At 41.1% G+C, this 21,089-nt stretch overlaps 1 pseudogene; it reads right to left on the bottom strand.

The window, feature by feature from the left end:
- Positions 1-4,707: 4,707 nt before the first annotated feature.
- LOC119241816 (transcription factor BTF3-like) lies at positions 4,708-5,151 on the bottom strand (annotated as a pseudogene).
- Between the last annotated feature and the right edge of the window lie 15,938 nt (positions 5,152-21,089).

Here is a 21,089-nt window from a genome sequence, read left to right as displayed (position 1 = left end):
AGAAGTTTTGGAGGCTAATAGACCTATTCTGGAAATCTGGGTCCACTAAACTATTTCCAAGCTTAGATTTCCTTATTGATTAAAAGAATAAAAGTAGAAGAATGTCACTGGATCCTATATTTCAGAACAACTAAAGGAAACAATTATTCATGAGGATTTAGCACAATCCCTGGGTCTGTGACAACCCTTTTTCTTATGGAAAATTACAAGTCATTCATTGCCATTGGAGATTTTTTTAGGGTAACCTTTACTGCTTAGATGTAATTTACAGATAGTACAAGTTTGATTACTTTCTGTTCTTATTGTCAGATCATCAAGATCCTGAGAACAGTATGCTTGAATAAAACCTTAGTAAAATGAATTATTTCCCTTTGTTTTTGTGACTTTTGATTTCCATGACAACATAGTTTATCCTGCTAGAGCAGAGCAGATGGCAGAACCAACCAAAGGCAAATTAGACTAAATGGATAGCAAATATAGGAGAATAACCTAGGAAAACCCACAAAAAAATATAAAAGCAAAGATGAAAATTAGAAAAAGGAATTTTTTGGCTTTTTTCTTACAAATGCCCCTTGGTATTGATGCCATTTAAGTATATAAGTGAATTGTAAGGACTTCGTTGTGAATAGTAACCAAAGTGGAAAAAACTAATGTGTATGTTACCTTCATATTTCATCAGTGCCACTCTTTAGGGTATAGGTAATTGACATACACACAATAAGATAGTATATATTCAAAAGGAAGATTTTATATTGAGGTAAAAAGTTTACAAATATAGCCTCAAAATAATGCATGCTAATGTTAAAACTATTATCTCCAAAAAATATATTTAGCTTATTTCTGCTTGGCTTGCTGTGTTAACTTTGGTTTCTTCTGTGAAGCACCTAGTTTCGAGGGCACCATTAGGGCTTGCATCTTGTTGCTATGTTCTAGTTCGCCCATGTTTGTATGTTTATCAAAAGTCATTTATGATTCCATAAGCTTGTTTACGCCAGTTGTACTTGTTCTATTATGAGACTTCAATATGTAAACATTAAATGTGACTGAAAGAATTGTTCTTTGAAAATGAAATGACTGCTTTGGAAATACCTGATGAAGGTGAGTTGTCTAATTAGGTACAGATCACAAAACCAAAAATTTGGCAGGAAAATCATACAAATGTACAAAGTTTGCAAGTTTTCTCACCAGTGAGAAATCTTAGATGATGTATTAGAGGTGAAGTGTGGTTAACAGAAGACAGACATGAGGGGCTTGAATCAACAGATTCTTCAAGTCTGGGACCTATAGCAAATAAATAATTGATGAGTGAAGGTATATATGTATCTTAAATTAAAATGTTGAAGGTATGCATCACTTTTATTAATATACTCCTTAACTAATGTCTCATTGTTAAAACACCTCATTTTTAAGATTTTAATTATGTTTAAGGTCCAGAAACTTTTTTTCACTCTGCATCAAACAAGTTAAACATCTGCATGTGGCTGTATGTGTACATGTATAATAAGCTGTTGCAATATTTTTGTGAATTGTAATAAAGAGATGCACTCATACCCCTTAGAAAATATAATGTGCAAGCATTTACATATTTATTTCAAATATCTAAACTGTAAGAAATATTTTCTGTATGAAATGTTGGAGAGAAGAAATGTGCCCGGTAACTATTCCTGGTATCTACATTTAAAACCATTGAAACCAAGTCAAGTGTCAGGAATACCTTGAGTAAATCATTCCTTTTTTGAAAAGTCACGTGTCATTTCCTAGATCTTATATAAACTGATTTTTCCCCCTTGACACTCTTTTAATAAGAAAAAAAACAAGGTTTTAGGAAGAGGACATTTTGGGCACTAATTTACCTATGTTTCCAAATAGGTGTGGGGTTTCTTGTTTTTTTTAAAATTCCTGTTGTTTTCCAGACAGTATTTGAAAGGTTGCACATTAAAAAACAAAAAACAAAAAACAATGGAATGCTTATCAATAGCATATATATGTAGAAATAAAGTACTTTCTTGCAACAGAGTTTTCACAGGCAAACAGATTTTTAAGAGATTTCTCGAGACATGCTGAACAGCTTTCTGACAAAGATTCAAATCTTTAAGACAATACCAATTTTTACTTACATATAGACATAGAATCTTTCCTTCCCCTTTAGTTCATGTTTATAGTTTGATAAACTTCCATTCTCATTGAAACTAACTTTTCAATGGAAGCCTCATAGTTTTCATTATTATATAGAATATATTTAAACCACTGGAGTATTGCACAGGCCCATTATCTACTGCCTTGGCATGATTCTTGAATGGTTTTGATACTTGGGGTCTTCTAATTCATTAATAAAATCACCAATAGATAACCTGTTTGTAATAGTTGTACAATAATTACAGAGTCTCAAAATTTTTAGTAGGGTGGGCGCCAGTTCTCAAACTTCAGTCACAGGACCTCATCACACACAAATTGAAGAACCAAAAGAGCTTTTGATGTATTCCTAGCTATTGTTAATTTATCATATTGAAACTTAAAATTGATAAGTATTTTTTTTAAGATTATTTATTTATTTATACAAGAACCGGGGTACAGTCAGAAGCACGGGAGGGTGAGAGAATTCACCAGAACCAGAGTGGGGAACAGAACAGACAGACTGACGAAATACACTGCTGAGGGGAGCAGCGGGCAGCAGGAGAGGTCTGTTGCATCATGTGGGACCCTCACCGGTGCCCAGGCTGCAGAGGCTGTGGGCAGCTTCGCAGCCCAGCGCTCAACCACTGCGCCACCAGGAGAGGCCCAAAATTGCTAAGTTTTAAAGCATGTATTATCTCAGTAGTGGTGGGGATTTTCATCTTTCCCTGTGTTGCATTATCACGTAATCTGGAAAAGTTTCAGTATGGTTAGGAATATCAATATGGCACTGCACACTCCCTTTGGAAAGAACCATTCCTTTGGGATGCAAATTGTTAATGCACTGCTTCACTGCTTCGGTGTTGCTGTACATCTGCCTAAATGGACATCTTTAAGATCTGTTGAATCACTCCTTCAGCAGCTCTGTCTTGGCAACTCTGTAGTACATCCAGGTTCTGTTACCTCCTATGGATGCTCACTAATCTTTCTCCTTGATCTAGTAAAACAGTTAATACACATCTCAACATGTTTATTACAAGGGACCTATTGGCCCCTAACTTTTAGTTATCCTCATATCATTTACTTGGTCTTTATTGCCAATAAAGGATGAGTGATTTAACATTTAAATTACTTGTGTTGGACCTCCCTGATGGCGCAGGAGTTAAGTCTCAGCGCTAACCCACGTGGCCCAGCAGATCTCTCCTGTCTCACCCATTGCTCCCCTTGGCAGTGTATTTCAGTGGATCAGCCTTTTCTGCTCCCCACTCTGTCTCTGGTGAATCCTCTCACCCACTGCGTCTCTGGCCTAAGACTCCAGTTCATGTATGCATAGATAAATAAATCTATAAAATAAATAACACCTCACAAAATATGTTTTGATTTCTATTTTAAAGGAATATTTTGAAATGAAGTATATGCTTTTTCCCTTAGTCACCCTTGTCTGATTCCTCATCAGTATTCACACTTTCTTCTCTGCTCTTCTTTTCAGTACTACTAATTAAATTTACTAATCCGGCAGCAAAGGTAGTGGTAACAAAAACCGGAGGAAATTGCTAAGTCGCCAGTGATCCCTCTCCTTTCCTAGGCTGTTTCTTTACTGCCCAAAACAGTACTTTTCATTCCCACCACTAGCAACAGCCTGCATTCCCTCTTAGGACTCTCCTCACGCAGCTTCTGCCTTGTGGCTTTTCTCCAGCCACACTGGTTTTCTGGTCTGCCCACACACTTCAGATATATTCCCACCTCAGCATTTTTCTATCCTCTCTGCATAAGATACCTACTCTCTCCTACAGCGTTCTGCTAAATAATTTGCTTAGTATGTTTCCGATCACCATATCTGAAATACTGTCTCTCTGTCTTCTAACCTATTTTCTCTTCACAAAACTTTTTTTAAATTATTCGTGTGTGACTTACCATATTGAGAGTTAAAATGGTAACTGAGATTCACAAGGGAAGGAACTTTGTTTTCTTTATGCCTTAAAGACCTCGCAGCACGTAAAGTGCTCAGTTGCTGCTAGCTGAATGAGTCATTGACTCCACCAAACCCCTTCTTAGTCTGTGACAAATGAAGTCATTACTCTAGATGCTCTAATGGTCTTCATTACTTGATGCTCTCGTGGCCTTCATTACTTGGGAACCTGATGTCGGTCTATGAACTAGCGATGCATAGAGTAGTAGATATTGGTAATTACTGCTCAACAAAAAGGCATGTGACTTATTTTCTTTACCAAGGGGCAAGTTGACTGTCTGATAATATTCCCATTATACCTTTGGTATTCCATTTCGCTGCATTTTTTGAATTCTCCCTCCACTCTTCCTGTTTACCTTCAATTTTCATTTATTATTTACGTATTTTTTACTAGGCAAAGAATTTTATTAACCTGCTTCTAACATTTTCCCTAGGCTTCTTCAGCTTAATTAGCAGCAGAGAATGAATTGTGTATAAGTGAAAACTGAAACGAGCTGCATGTCCTAGGGGCTCAAACTTAAAAATACTAGAGATTTAGATTTGATCGGATCCATGAACAAAATTTTAAAAAGCAGCCATAATATAAAATAGCAGCACCCGGTAACATCTTCAGAAGTTGACGCCATTTAGTTTGCTTTATTCTTGGAAGTCTCATCCAAATTCTCCACAAGATCTGGAACTTTAGCATTATCACACTCTCCAGTAGCAAGTGGTGCTTTTCTACCCACAGATGGTTTGGGCAGAGCTTTGGCCATTCTCCTTAAACGTCAGACTGTCTGCACAAAGCTGGTTTCAAATACCAGTAGCACTTCTGTTTCAGCATGCCCTGTGATGGTAAAGCGTTTGCTGTTAGAGATGCCTGAACTTTGGGGTTTTAAAGTGGTTCACTGTTCCTTGGATTGTGACTACATTCACCTCTTCAGTACCAGAGAGATTTTTACCTCTAACTTTTTATAAATAATCTCTTGTAGCTTTTCTATGATCTTTCTTCAAGCAGTGCCTTTCCCACCAATGTGCACTTGTGCCTACAGTTTAGCGACATTCTCCTGGTTCTTGATGGTTTCTTTCATCTCCTCAAGCAGAAAAGGGGCCTCATTTGACAATAGGTTTGGCCTTGACAGGGTCTCAAGCAGACCTGAGATTAGGTGTACACACAGGGGGACTCCAGAGGGCAGCTAGAGGATTCTCATTTAAAGTGGATATTCTCGGGCCTCCCTGGTGGCGCAAGGGGTTAAGACGCAACCTATGAAGCTACCCACAGCCACTGAAGCATGAGTTCGATCCCCAGCCAGGAAGCTACCCACATGGCGCAGCAGACCTCTCCTGACGTGCCCGCTGCTCCCCTCAGCTGTGTTTTTCAGTAGATCTGCCTGTTCCGTTCCCCACTCTGTCTCTGGTGAATCCTCACACCCCCCACACCTCTGGCCTGTACCCCAGTTCTTGTATGCATAAAATAAATCTTTACAGGGCCTCCCCTGGTGGCGTAGCGGTTGAGCGCTGGGTTGCGAAGCTGCCCGCAGCCTCTGCAGCGCCGGTTCAATCCCCGGCTGCTCCCCGGCCACCAGAGGAGGGTCCCACATGGCGCGCAGACCTCTCCTGCCGCCCGCTGCTCCCCTCAGCAGTGTATTTCGTCAGTCTGCCTGTTGTGTCCCCCGCTCTGGCTCTGGTGAATTCTCTCACCCTCCCGTGCTTCTGACTGTACCCAGTGCTTGTATAAATAAATAAATAAATCTTAAAAAAAAAAAAAATCTTTACAAAAATAAATAAAGTGGATATTCTCTGGGTCATTTTTGGTGGCAGAATACAGAGAATTTCCCTGAAGTCCTTTGGCATGCTGGAAGGAACCTTGATGTCACTTAATCTCATCTTCCAGTTTTCTCGGTGGGGAAATAGGCTGGGTTGCTATGCTTTTCCAAGGCCCCAGGTAGTGACTTTAAGCCCAGATTTTGTAGTTTCCCCTTCAAAACCAAATTCATTTCTACACCTACTACTTAAACGTGTGTTTGTAAAGTAAGAAATATCCTCACTCAGATTTTTCTTCTTTTAGAATTAAATGAAAATACACACTGTATTGTGTCTTGAAAGCTTCAGTGCATCAAATGTTTCTCCCCCCACTCTCCCTAGAAGTCCAGGTTATCCTGATGGAGAAGAATTTGTTCTTGCCCTAGTTTGGCGAATGTTTGTTTTCTCTCTGCAGTCACCCGTAGGTCCTCTGGATTCTCCTCAAAGGCACTGAAACTCTCACATGGCCAAAATTGTCAAGATAACGGGAACTTTAAGATTTTTAGTTTTATTTTTTTTTCAAGTTTTATTTATTTATGCATACAAGAGCTGGGGTACAGACCAGAGATGTGGAGGGGTGAGAGGATTCACCAGAGACAGAGTGGGGAACAGAACAGGCAGACTGAAGTACACTGCTGAGGGGAGCAGCGGGCAAGTCAGGAGAGGTCTGCTGTGCCATGTGGGTTGCTCCCTGGCGGGGATTGAACTCATGCTGCAGTGGCTGCGGACAGCTTCATAGGTTTCGTCTTAACATCTTGCGCCACCAGGGAAGCCCCTAAAGTTTTTATTTTTAAAAATTAGTCTAATTTTTAGATTGATGTTTTCTTGTTATTGCAATATCACATTCACTTCAGAAATAAATCACCTTTTAAAGTTATACAAATATATCTACTTACAGGAGTGATGCTTGAAATTATAAAGTGGTAAAGATTTTATCAACTGACTTTTATATTTCTCAGCTTAATGTGATTCCTAATCAAATAATGACAAAATAAAACAAAAAAAAAATTTTTAGATTATACAAAATGACAGCAGAGGGAGCTATTGAGATTTGATTCATTTTCCATTGCCCTGCTTAAGATTTTTTTAGTTTTGTTTTCCTTTAAACTAGATATTAACTGAGACTTTCTTTTTCAACTATTAATACGCAGAATTTTTTTTTTTATCATATTGAAGGGTATATCTGGAGTTGGGGGATTCCTATCTTCAATTTCTTTCCTTTATCATTCCCAATACTGCAACACAGATAGTTGATAAGAGTATTGATCATTTCACAGTTGTAATTTTAGAAGTGAGTCTATTCTATTACTGTCAATCTGGGTGACCGGGGTTAACTGTTCCAACCCATTGTCCCAAATTGTATCGTTATCTGATTTCTAGAGGCCTCTGTTGGGCTTCCGAAGTTTTACAGGGATTGAATGCCATGGCTATCACTCTGCCCAGCTCAGTTATATGTGGTAGAACATGAAGCCTGAAAGGTTAAAATTCATAGCACTTTATAAAGAACATTCATTACGTGGAGAAAGGTTTATACCTGGATTACATCTGACGTGTGTGTATGTGTAGCATGAAGGTGGTTAGGGAAGGAAAGTAGAGAAAATTTCGTTCAGGCCTTTCTCCACAATTCTCTTTAGGTCATGTCCATGTATCTGATTTACTTGTTCTCTTAATGCTTCTATCTCTTTCTAACCTACCTGTTGGCTCTATGTTTCCTAAGTGGGTCCTCTGTCTTTGAGGATCTTGCCCACTCCAGGTTCATCTTTCACACTTGTAGTCTTTCAACACTACTCATTCCTCTTCAAGGAATTTTTGCCTTTTGTGCCCAAGTATACAAAGAGTGTGTGGGTATGTGGGGATACTCATTACAGTATGAATTATAGCAAATTAAAAAATGGAAATGAATCTGTTTATCTAAAAAATAAATTGTGGAACTTCCACACAATAAAATACTATATCTATATCCCCATTAATGCTGATGCTGGAAGATGCTATATATATATATTTTTTTTTTTAAATGTCATGGCATATGGAATCTGAATGATCCATACCATGAGTTGTAAAATGTAACATATACTTGAAGTATAAGATTTACACATAATTTTAATACATGCTTTAAATTTATAAAGCCTTTATACATGAAGTTTCTGGAAATATAGATAGGACATTCATAACAGTGGCCACTTCTGAATAATGGTGCTAGATTTGCTACGTTTGGAGGAGCATTGTGATATTTTGCTATTTGCCATAACTTTCTTTGGTTTGAATTGTCTACAAAGTGCTTAGCTTATAATTAATAAACTAAACGTAAATAAATCTGCTCTTTCATGATTAAATTTGAACATTAATTTAAAACCTTTTATGACCTCTTTAGTCTAATTTAGATGGTATTCTTTTGTAGTCACTGAATTGTAATCCTCTTTTCTATTTGAAGCTATTTAATACAGTAGAGCCAGTGAGGGCTTTGATGTCAAGTATAATGGGATAAAACCACAATTCAGCCTTTACCTACCATGCAAGACTAGGCAAGATATTTAACCATCATTGGCCTGAGTTTCTTTACCATATGAGTAAGTTTCTTTACTCACATGGCTGTGAGGAGTAGACAGAATTTATACAAAGGGTCATAGTATAAGAGACAGATGTAGGTGCTCAATTAGAAATAACAGGTATTTGGGGGAGGATGGAGATTATTTTCACTTTTATATCCTTAACACATTGATGAATAAATGTGGTAAGTAATGCCTTTTATACCCTATTTTTCTTCTGTGACTTGACATCATTTTCTGGACTTCTGTATCAAATTGTACTGGTACTATGTCACATTTACTTCAAGCTATGCTCTTGTTATTTGGATGAATAATCTTGATTGTGGCTTAATACAAACCTGCTGACATGTTTCCAGTAGCTCTCTATTCTCTTCGCTGGAAGGTGACTGTAATGGTGGCATCCAGTTGCCATATTAGAAAGAGCATTGTTATAGAAAATTCCAGAATGAAGATTTGACTTTATCAAATAAACTATATAGGCAGTTTCTCCTCCCCATGGTTTGAATTTTATCTGGATAGCATGGAGCAGAGAAGAGTTTGTCTAGTTGGTACCATTCCTATGATAGACCAATTAGAGATAGTGGGTAGTCTTGTAATTTTAGAGTGTCACCACTCTTATGAATTGCTTCTTTTTAAAGGTACTTCTCCCATGATGCCTTTCATTATGCTCTATTTTGAAACTGTAAGCAGCATTTGCTTGTAGCTATCTTGCAACAAAATTTTTGAATGAAATAATGAACTCATGATTTTTGCCAAAGTCTGATTTTTGTTTAATGAGATACAATCAAGCATTTTCTTCTGCTTCCTGAGATGAATTTAGATGGCAAGAGCCACTGATAAACTTGATTATTCCATAAAGTTATAAACACTACTAGTAGTGTTCACTGTTTAAAAGATGCTTCTGGAACCTGGTGCTGCATCAGTGTGATAATATGATGCATCCAGGTGAAATATATGTCAAAAATAGGTCGTTATAAAAATTCAGTGCTGCCAGTCTCCTTTCGTTCCCTTCAGCAACAAGCAGGAGGTGTGCTTGGTTTTAGCCTTCTGTTTCTTATGACACTTTGCTTTTTATCAACAAGAAGAGATGTGTTGTTTTATCTTGTTTCTTTTTTCCTCTCTTTATTAAAACTTACCTTCCTCAAGAACAAAATAAGTCTATTTTTTTGATAGCTAAGATTGTTATCGCAGGAAATGAGTCAGTGAAAATGTGTCTGCATAAAATAGCAATAGTAAAATCTGTTCTTAATGAAATGCATTCTTCTAGAAAAAGCCCAGTAATGAGGTCAGGTGATGTGAGGTTAGGTGATTCTCCCAGATCACTGTGTCCAAAACCTTTGTCAATCAAATCAATATGTCAAGTCATATACCTGGGATGAAATACTTCCTAAAGTACATCTCCAATAAGCCTATTTGGAGTGGAAAAAATATGCCCCCAATTCCTTTGTCATACCCCCAATTGGAAAGTAGAGTTTATCTTTCTCTAGAATCTGACCTAACTTGTGACAATTTAACCAACAGAAGGCAGGGGGAAAGACATTTACTTTAAGGGTGTAAGTCTTAGGAAGGTCGGGAAATTTTGGTTTTACTGTTTTGGGAGACCCAAGTGGCCATATATAAAAACTCTGGCTACCCTTTTGGAGATACTTTTGGGTACCACATAGAGAAAATCACGATCCATCTTAGTGTATGAAGGTAGCCTCTAGATGATTTTAGTTGCCCCCCGCCTGCTGCCTTCTGCTTACAGCCTCGTGAGACCTGTCACAAAAACTCCTAACATGGGCTTGGCTTTTTGGGTAGGTGGAAACTAAGATCTTGAAGAATATTGTTATTGAGGCCTGGAACTACAGAGTTCTGCTCTTTAAAAGACACTATCAATAGAATAAAAAGAAATATACCATGAAGGAGTCCAACAGGATGGTAGCAGGTGAAGACATGAGGCTCCCTTCCTCCAAACATGCACAACAAAACAAAAGCACAACCTCCTCCCGACCCCCCCACCCCCAGGAAAAACTAATTATCACTTTCCAGGATAGGACTCTTAGCCAAAGTGAATGCTGTTGTTGTACAACAGCCCCAGGTCAGGGAGGTTCACCTTTGGTTCCCCAGATCTTGCAGCTTCCAGTAAACTAGCAGAGCAATAACAGGGTACAGGGAAGTCATGGCTGATGCCACAGTCAGAGGGATGATCCTCTCCATCATCCCTGATGAAGGGCAGCTTATCTTTGCAGAGGGATTCTTTTCTGCTGCGCGGCTTCTTCCTTTGTCTGTCAGGCCCTGGCGTCTTCACAAGTGCCCAGAGTGATGCCACTCTCTTATCCCTCCTTGTAGGCCCAGGTGTGAGTACTTACACAGGTGTACACCCATGCTCTTTGGGCCCAGGTGTCCAGAGTGATGGGAGGCATACAGGCCCGCAAGTGCTGACAGAGGAGGGAGTAAAAAAGCCTGATTTTAATTCATTCACCCTAAGTGTTGCTGCTTCGCTGTGGCAGCGGGAAACATGATGAGGGACAGAACAGTCATGGGATAGGTTTGCAAGGTGTAGGGTAAATGATTGTCAGGCTTTTCTGTACTCCTGCCATAAGGATTGATGATGGATCCCTGCGGTCCTGAATGCATGCCTTATGGTGGACAACTGGAGTAGGGTTAAAGCCTGAGAAAGCCAACAAGGGCCCCAGTACTCTCTCCCTTTACCCCGTCTGCTTGAATCATAAAGATCCTGTGCTGAGCCTTCCTGCCACTACCGGTGTTACAGGGCAGGGAGAGGGGCAGCTCAGACCCCGCAAACCTACCTGCTCTAAAGAGGTTCTGCCATCCACCGCATCGACACAAAACATATGAGACTTTAAAGGGATGGAACTTTAATACAATTTGGAATCAATACAGGAAAGGCAAAGAATATAGTTTCTAAATCAAGCACCCAAAGTTATCCATCCCCTCATGGGTAAAAGTCCACCCAAGCAGGATTGACCCAGAACAAGGCCCCAAAGCCTGCCACAAGTCTAAAGCATCTTCCAGTGGGGACCCACAGAAAAGGATCAGAAACAACCAGACAAGTCTAGAAGGAAAAGAACAAAATCAAAATCAAGACAAAAACTGCCATTGTCACCTCCCCACGGGTCTCTCACCCACATCTGTGTCAACCAGTCCATGACCAAAAGGCAAGTGTAGTTTCTTCACGTGTTTCTCGGCTCCATGTGCCTCCTCCAGACCTCCTTCTGGCTCTCCACCCCGCTTCCTTCCTTCCTCAGTCTCCTCTGCAGCTTCTTTCTCTGCTCAGGTCCACCCTTCCTTGGGTGGGGAAGGAAAACTGGAAATTCCCTTTTTCCTGGGGACCACCCTGTTACACAGGCACATACCAACTTCTGGATCCTAAGACCCAGAAATGTGTTGGATATAGGGATGTATTAAGCAGATACCCAGAATGGAGGTACTCTATAGAGCTGCAGAGATGGGGGCACAGAGCAAGGGCTGCTAGCTTGATGCTGATGCTGATGACACAGAACAGCTGTAGCTTGAAATGGATCACAGCACAGAACTTCCCTACAGAAGAGGGTACTCCAGCAGCCCAGGCTGAGATATTCAAAACATCTGTTACCCTTTCAAAGAAATGATTCACAATAGTTAATTCAAATTAATGAGCCTACTGGAGGTGATCTGTTGCCTAGTTCCTCTTTTGTAACTATACCCCTTTTTGTAACAATATCCCTCCTGGTATTGTTGGGGAAAGAGGATGTCCTAAAGGAATTCCACAAACACAGGTTTTATGGACCCCACCCCCACCCCAGACCAAAGAGACAAGACACCAAGAACTACAAATCCCATAATGTTATCACCACTGAAGGGAGGATTGCTGGGAATTGAGGGTGGAGTTAAGGAGACAGATTTGGTGTAAACTGGACATGAGGGCCTTGAGGGGCTCTTGGCCTTATGGCTTTTGGCTTTTCGTGGGCTCTCAGCATGCCATTGGGATTCCAGCTCAGGGGAACTGGTCGGACGCATTTACAAATTTATCTCCCTCTCTTTCTCCCTGAGTTATTCATTTCTTTATTTCCCCTTCTTTTGCAAATAAACCCTTTATTACCTTTTTGTGAGTGCCTACAGTTGAGTATTTTAAGTCCCTTTTTAAGCGTAGGGTTGAGGACGCACAGTCCGGCAACCCATTTCTTACAGGGGTTGCCCTGTAATATAAACTTCTTATATAATGTATATTTTTTTGACAATTACTTTTTTTTTGGTCACATTTTGTTAATAGCCTGGAATTTTAAAATTAGACCTATTTAATGAAAGATGATGTCAAAACAGTAATTATTAACATGTATTTTAATTCTTTCCTAAATCCAATGAGGAAAACTTTTTTATCTTAATGAACAAGATATGAAATGTTTAGGATCTTTAAAAAGCATTCTTAATGAAAATAAATGACTCTTTTCTTTTACTTGAATGTAACTGAAATTGGAGGACAGAAAATGTGCCATTAATAAGTGTTGCTGGGGCCTCCCTGGTGGCGCAAGGGGTTGAGTTTCAGTGCTATCAAGCTTTCAGGCTCTGGGCAATCACTTAAGCATGAGTTCAATCCCCAGGCAGGGAGCTGACCTACATGGCGCAGCAGACCTCTCCTGTCTCTCCTGCTGCTCCCCTTAGCAGTGTACTTTGGTCAATCTGCCTGTTCTGCTCCTCACTCTATCTCTGGTGAATCCTCTCACTCCATACACCTCTGGCCTGCACCCCAGCACTTGTATGCATAAATAAACAAAAATAAATCTTAAAAAAATGTGTTGCTGGCATAGACTTAATATTTGAGAGAAAAGGATAAATTAAATTAATCTAGATATCAGATAGGATTTAAACTAGTTTCTTTCCTTCCATCAAGGGAGTTTAGAAATGATTTTTCAAAGAAGCATGAAGAAACATTTGTGATTACTCTCAGTAAAAATGTTATTAGGAATTTTCTTGAAGGAGATGCAGAAAACAACTGATTTTGCTGTTGTAACAGCCCCCTTCTGTCTCTGGATTGAATAATTTGCTATCTTGGGCCTCCCCTGGTGGCGCAGGTGGTTGAACGCTGCACTATGAAGCTGTCCGCAGCCTCGGCAGCACCTGTTTGATTCCGGCTGGCCAGCAAGGGTCCCACGTGGCATGGCAGACCTTTCCTGTCTCGCCCGCTGCTCCCCTCAGCAGTATATTTCATCAGTCTGCCTGTTCTGCTCCCCGCTATCTCTGGTGAATCCTCTCACCCTCCTGCACATCTGGCCTGTACCCCAGTTCTTGTATAAATAAATAAATCTTTAAAAAAAAATCTGCTATCTTATATTTGTACATATTTTTGTGATTGTGAAGCATTACATAAAATTTCAGTACTGGTGACAATAATTTCATGCACCCAACTCTAAAAAGAAAGTTGAATTTATGTCAAATAGAAACATTGAAGGTCAAAGTTTGCAAAAAGAGCTATAGTTTGGGGCAATGATAAATAAACTGAATTGAAGCCTCTGCATAGTTCATATTACATACACAGTATAATTTTCAAATGACCCTAAAGATATTCTTTCATGTCTTTCAAGTCTACACCAAATGAGTTTAGGACAAATTTACAAGTAGAAAACTTTCCCCTTCTATCTAAACATAGAGTGTTCCTATGAAAACTTTTTTTTTAAATGATGAAGTTTTTGGAGTGAGTGCGGGGTCCTTGGGTTCACTCTGGGGAAGGTTTCACCAGAGCTCCCGTTTGAGCAGCACGTGGCGAGTTTCCCCAGGCAAGTTTCTCCATGAGACAGAGACATTAGTTATATTTAAAGAGAAGGTTTATTAGGGAACGGGACAGGTTTGCTGAGAGAGGCCTGCATGGTTGAAGGCAGGTGGCCTTGACAGGTCATGGGCAGGCAGGAAGCTGCTGCCCTGCAGAGGGAGAGAGTTGGTGAAAAGAGGCACCTGCAATAGTCACAGGTGGGCAGTGGGAGTGCTGCCCCAAGCCTGTGCGGAGACTGCACTGATACAGTCCTTTTCTCTTTGGGAGGGGTCACTCCTCCATGGAGTGGCCTGCTTGCTGCTGATGTTGGGTAACAGGCAAAACTAGAAAGGTCCCAGAGATTCCAGGGTGGGCCCAATCTCCATATCTTTACCCTCAGGCCTGTGCTCCACTTCCTATAGCATCTGACTTGCTTGGGTCTCATGCCTTGTGATAAGGCACTGGTGCCTAAGGGTCAGGACCTGTACAGCTGGGTTAATGGTCATGTTATTCCCCTCGACCCCCACCTCCTTGTGTGAGTGAGGTTTTAGTCTTGTGAGGCCTCATTTCCAGTTTTTCTATTCTTGTCCTCCATTTATTTATTTATGCATACAAGAACACGGGTACAGGACAGAGGTGGGGGGTGTATGTGAGAGGATTCACCAGAGACAGAGTGGGGAACAGACCAGGCAGACTGACTGAAATACACTGCTGAGGAAAGCAGCGGGCGAGACAGGAGAGGTCTGCTGCATCATGTGAGTATCTTCCTGGGCGGGGATTGAACTCATGCTGCAGTGGCTGCGGATAGCTTCATAGGTTGTGTCTTAACCCCTTGCGCCACCAGGGAGACCTGCTACGAAAACTTTTGAAAGCACAAATGGTGTAAAGTGAAGAAGCAATTGCCACTAGTTTATGTGAAAGAAAATTCCAGCATTCCCAAATCCCCAAAATAATGCACTGAATCAAACCAAATAACACATAGAACTGGAAGCATCATTCACATATAGCAAATTCAGGAATGATTTGCTACATGCTGGAGAAGGAGCTTAGTGAGGCTGTTACAGGGCAGGGAGAGGGGCAGCCTAGACCCCGCAAACCTGCCTGTTCTAAATAGGTTCTGCCATTCGCCTCATTAACACAAAACATGTGAGACTTTAATGGGAAGGAACTTTAATACAATTTGGAAAGAACACAGGAAAGGCAAAGAATATAGTTTCTAAATCTAGCACCCAAAGTTACCTGTCCTCTCGTGGGTAAAAGTCCATCCAAATGGGATTGGCCCAGAGCAAGGCCCCAAAGCCTGCCACAATTCTAAAGCATCTTCCAGTGGGGACCCACAGAAAAGGGTCAGAAACAACCAGACAAGTCAGGAGGGAAAAGAGCAAAATCAAAATCAAGACATAAACCACCATTGTCACCTCCCCACGAGTCTCACCCACATCTGTGTCACCCAGTCCACGACCAAAAGGCAAGTGCAGTTTCTTCACATGTCTCTCAGCTCCATGTGCCTCCTCCAGGCCTCCTTCTGGCTCTCCATCCTGCTTCCTTCCTTCCTCAGTCTCCTCTGCAGCTTTTTCTCTCCTGCTCAGCTCTACCCTCCGTTGGGTAGGACAGGGAACCTGGGACTTTCCCCTTTTCTGGGGACCACCTGTTACTACTTTCATTGCTTGGGGGTGCATTTCTCTCTGGAAAGGCTGCCACAAAATAAAGGCTAAATGCTAATTTCATTTTTTGCCATTGTCATGAAAATGAAATCGCTCTTTAGATTTCTTTCGGTTAGCAAAAACAGGGACTAATGTATATCTTTCCTAAAAGTATAGTCACATAACAAACTTGAAGAGTCATATAACAAGTTTGAGAAATGGTGGTTAACTGTATAAGAAAGTTGTGCTCAAAATCCTTATTCAAGAAAATCAACTGTGACAGCCGAATTAGAACTTCAATGAAAGCAGCTGCAAGTGAGGATGAGAAGCAGATGAAGAGTATGCAAAGTGGGAGGCTAATATACTCCTGCAAGTCAGAGACCAGAAAGAGGGGTGGGGGAGGGTGGAGGTGAGTGGAGAGAAGATGGTGAATTAGAATGAGAATGAGTTTGCTTTTCCTATTTGAGAGTGATCCTTCAGAAAGAGGCCAGGATCTATTTTGGAAGGAGAGATGGAAGTTCATGTTGCAGGAGGGAAGGAGAAGTAGGAAAGGAAGGAGGGAATTACTACCTAAACCTGTTAAGCTTTGATCCCCGGCCAGGGTGCTACCCACATGGCACAGCAGCCCTCTCCTGTCTCACCCACTGCACCCCTGAGCAATGTATTTCGGTCACTCTGCCTGTTCTGTTCCCCACTCTATCTCTGGTGAATCCTCTCACCCCCACCTCACCTCTGGCCTGTACCCCAGTTCTTGTATGCATAAATAAATAAATCTTAAAAAAAAAAAAAAAGAAACAAGCAAACAAAAAGAGCCTCCTCTCTCCAGAGGAGAGAAAGAATTAGATTTTCAGGCCTCATTCAAATGTTAGTTGGGAAACTACTTTAGTCCTTGCTCAAAAGTGTAGAGCGATAGCTGTGCCAGGCACTGAAGGGTGAAAAGACGTTAAGGGAAGTGGAGTTTATAAAGAATCATGTACCTTCTCAAAGAGAATGTTCCAGATCCAACAAGACTAGCACTCAAACTCTTCAGTCTACCACAACAGCAGCAATGCCAACATGTCAAGGTAATTGGGAGAACCCAAGTCACTGGAACTGGACAGCTAGGAGGTCTGAGCAGCTGTGTGAGTTCCCCCAACCTCTTGTGGGGTCTGAGCCAAGGGAATTAATGGAGGCTTACATGACTTTTGCCCAAGTATTTAGAAATTAAGAATCAAGGAAAAAAGTTTGAAAAATCATGCATGTTGATCCTTTTGCCACAATTACCCACAAAATCAAGGATAATTAAAACTTCTTGGATTTCTCAGAATTTTTAAACAGAATGTGAATTGATGGGGTGAGCTGACTCAACTCCAACTGCCTATTTTGCTGCACCCCTGCTGTCTGCATCTCCTTCTCCATCCCACACCACTAGATAGTGCTGTCTGTGGATATGGACCCCTCAGCTTGCAAAGCAAACTGTTCCAGATCTTCTCTCCACATTTGTATCAGGGGAAGAGGCCTGCAGAGCCTATACTGGAGATTTGGAGTAGGGTTGGGAGTGGACTCTGTTCCTTGGGGTTTCTGGGAAGGGATTTGGCTGCAGAAGGGAGAGAGCAAGATGCTCCAAGGCCTGGAGCTGGGACAGAGACAAAACTGTTGATAAGAAAATATCTGAGGGCCTCTCTGGTGGTGCAAGGGGTTAAAATGCAACTTTTGAAGCTATCTGCAGCCACTGCAGCACAAGTTCAATCCCTGGCTGGCCAGGGAACAACTCACATGGCGCAGCAGAACCCTCCTGTCTCACCCGCTGCTCCCCTCAGCAGTGTATTTCAGTCAGTCCACCTGTTCTGTTCCCTGCTCTGTCTCTGGTGAATCCTTTCACCCCCTGCACCTCTGGCCTGTACCCCAGTTCTTGTATGCATAAACAAATAAATCTAAAAGAAAATATGAAAAAACCGAGAATACATGGCAAGGAAGTGGCTTGGATACTTTTCCACTTTCCTCAGTTGGGAAATGGTGTATAATGTGGGTCATTCCCCTGCTTGTGATTTGGGGAAAATACCTACTAAGCTAACTTTATGGGTTTTCATAAAAACCAGTGGAAATGATTGATTAAAATTAAAACCACTACTGAATTCTGCATGTCCCTGTTATCAGTTTTACTCTTTCCTTTTTAGATCACCTCGGTCTCTCCAGTCCCTAATTTATACCTCCTGACTTGCGTTCTTTTGAAATTTGTCCCCTATCTTCCTCCTCAGCAGAAGTTAATTTTCACTTCTGTGTCTTACAGAACACTGAAATCACAGGGGCACAGTTTTACATTCCCACGCAAGCATCCCTAGCTGTGTGCTACCTATTCTTTTTTTTTTTTAAGATTTATTTATTTATGCATACAAGAACTGGGGTACAGGCCAGAGGTGTGTGTGGGGGTAAGAGGATTCATCAGAGTCAGAGTGGGGAACAGAACAGGCAGATTGAGTGAGATACACTGCTGAGGGAGCAGCGGGCAAGTCAGGGGAGTTCTGCTGCACCATATGGGTAGCACTCTGGCGAGGGATTGAACTTGTGCTGCAGTGGCTGCAGATAGCTTCATAGGTTGTGTCTTAACCCCTTGTGCCACCAGGGAGGCCCTGTGTACTACCTAATCTTCCTGTTTTTTTTTTCTGTTGCAATGTAGTAGGGCTCTTTCTTACCAAAGCTGATTCTTCCCTGAATGTGCTGGATCCGGTAGCTCTTGTCTGCTCAGGGCTCTGTTCTATCAGTCAGCTCTTGAAGGTATTCAATTCTACCCTTCTGTATAAATTGACACCTTCTCCTTTCTTTTTCTCAGCTGCTTCCCTGTTTCTCTCCTCTGTTATAGCCAAATTTCTTCAGAGGATTTACTTCCTGCTCTTAACTTCCTGCAGTGTGGTTTATCCCACACCAGCTAACAGAATCTGCTTTCAATGAATTCGCCAGTGCCATCATCATGTTACTAAATCTAATATACACTTTTCAGTTCTTATTTATGTGAAGTTCTAGCAGCTGGTGATAGTATTGATTACATTCTCTGGCCAGAAACATTCTTTTCTCTGGCTTATGTGACACTGAACTCTACTCCTGTTAATCCTATTCTATCTGGTAGCATTTTCCCAGGCTCCTTTGTTGCTTCTCCCTTTCCTATACATCTTTTTATTTATTTATTTATTTATTTATTTATTTATTTATAAAGATTTATTTATTTTTATACAAGAACTGGGGTACAGGCCAGATGCATGGGAGGGTGAGAGGATTCACCAGAGACAGAGCAGGGAACAGAACAGGCAGACTGATGAAATACACTGCTGAGAGGAGCAGCGAGCAAGACAGGAGAGGTTTGCTGCACCATGTGGGATTCTCCCCAGCCAGCTGGAATCAAACCTACGTTGCAGAGGCTGTGGACAGCTTCACAGCGCAGCACTCAACCGCTTGCACCATCAGGGAGGCCTATCTATACATCTTTTATTTATTTTATTTTTAAAGATTTATTTATTTATTTATACAAGAACTGGGGTACAGGCCAGATGCATGGGAGGGTGAGAGGATTCACCAGAGACAGAGCAGGAACAGAACAGGCAGACGACGAAATACACTGCTGAGGGGAGCAGCGGGTGCGACAGGACAGGAGAGGTCAGCTGTGCCATGTGGAACCCTCACCAGCTTGCCGGGATAGAACCGGCGCTGCAGAGGCTGTGGACAGCTTCACAGTGTGACGCTCAACCACCTGTGCCACCAGAGGAGGCCCTATACATGTTTTAAATGCTGGTTTTCTTTGGGATTGTAGTTGTGATTATTCTCTCTTCTCACTTCAACTTTTCTTCCTAGGGAAACTTATCCTCTCTCATGTCTTTTTTTTTTTTTTTAATTTATTTATGCATATAAGAACTGGGGTACAGGCTAGAGGTGTGGAGGGTGAGAGGATTCACCAGAGACAGAGTGGGGAACAGAATAGGCAGACTGACTGAAATACATTGCTGAGGGGATCAGGAGGCGAGACAAGAGAAGTCTGCTGCTCTATGTGGGTAGCTCCCTGGCCGGGGATTGAACTTATGCTGCAGTGGCTGCTGATAGCTTCATGGGTTGCGTTTTAATCCCTTACCCACCTTGTGCCACCAGGAAGTCCCCTCACTCAGATCTAGGTCAGTCCCCTAGGTCCAGATCTAGGTATCCCACTATCTTTTGGTTACCAAGTTATAATGCCCTACAGATTTCTTGAGTCATCTAAATCTGAATTCATCATCTTCTTCTAACCTGTCTTGTCACCATCTTGCCTCGTATCCAACCCTAAAACCTTGGGCCACTGTTGAATGTTTTTTTCCTCATTCCCAATGCCTAATCAATCACCAATTCCCATCTACTTTTAGATTCTGTCCACTTTTTTCCATGTCAACTGCCACTGTCTTTATCTACACCACTAATACCTCTCCTTCCCTCTGTCTGGTTTTCCTGTCTCCATCTTTGATAATCTTCAGTGCAGCCAGAATGTTTTCAAAAATGCCAATCTTTAAACCCTCAAAGTCTTCCAAGGCTCTTAGGATAAATACAAATGGTTCTAGAAGGCCAGAGGTGATTTTGAGTCCCTCTCAAGATTTAGTTCTCCCCACTCTTTTCTTTGCACTTGATCTTTTGATTACTGGATTTGTTTCAAATCCTGAAGCTACCTCAGTCTTTAACCCCTGGGATTTTTGAAACCATGTTTTTCTTATCTGAACTGCCCTCACCTGAGTCTCATTCATCTAGTTAATTTCTATCCACCCTTTATTTCAATCCAGAACTCTTCCTGATCCCATGCACAGGTAAGGTGCCTTGTTCTATCTTCTGTGGCATCCTGCCCTTTCCTCTGTGATATTCATCACATTTTGCTCATTACTTGTTCACTAATTGAGCTTCCCCTCTTGACCATATTACCCTCAATAGCAAATGCAATGCCTGTCTTGTACACAGTGTCTCCAGTTCTTGGAACATTTTGACATGTAGCAGTTGCTTGATAAATATTCACTGAATGAGTGACTACAAAACAAACTTCCAAAAAATAGAATTGTCAATTTTGTGCATAATTCCATGCATGGTGTTCAAGACCTCATGTTTGAAAATACTACATTTTCTATATCTAGAGGGTAAATACAATCTTAAAGGGAAAGAACTAGGAAAATCCCCATTTTGCTTAATATATAGTAAGGGCAAATACTTGTTGTACCCTCTTATTATGTGAACTTACACTTGTATCTGTTTGTGATCATCACATTTTATCCTTAGAATTTTTTCTTATATTACACTTACTTTAGCAAGTTAGCCCTCAACTCTATATTAAC

Source organism: Talpa occidentalis, unplaced genomic scaffold (genome assembly GCF_014898055.3).
Source record: "Talpa occidentalis isolate TD23 unplaced genomic scaffold, MPIMG_talOcc4v2.1, whole genome shotgun sequence".
NCBI classification, from domain to species: domain Eukaryota; kingdom Metazoa; phylum Chordata; class Mammalia; order Eulipotyphla; family Talpidae; genus Talpa; species Talpa occidentalis.
Note: the sequence above shows the minus strand (reverse complement) of the source record. Positions and strands in the feature narration are given on the sequence as shown.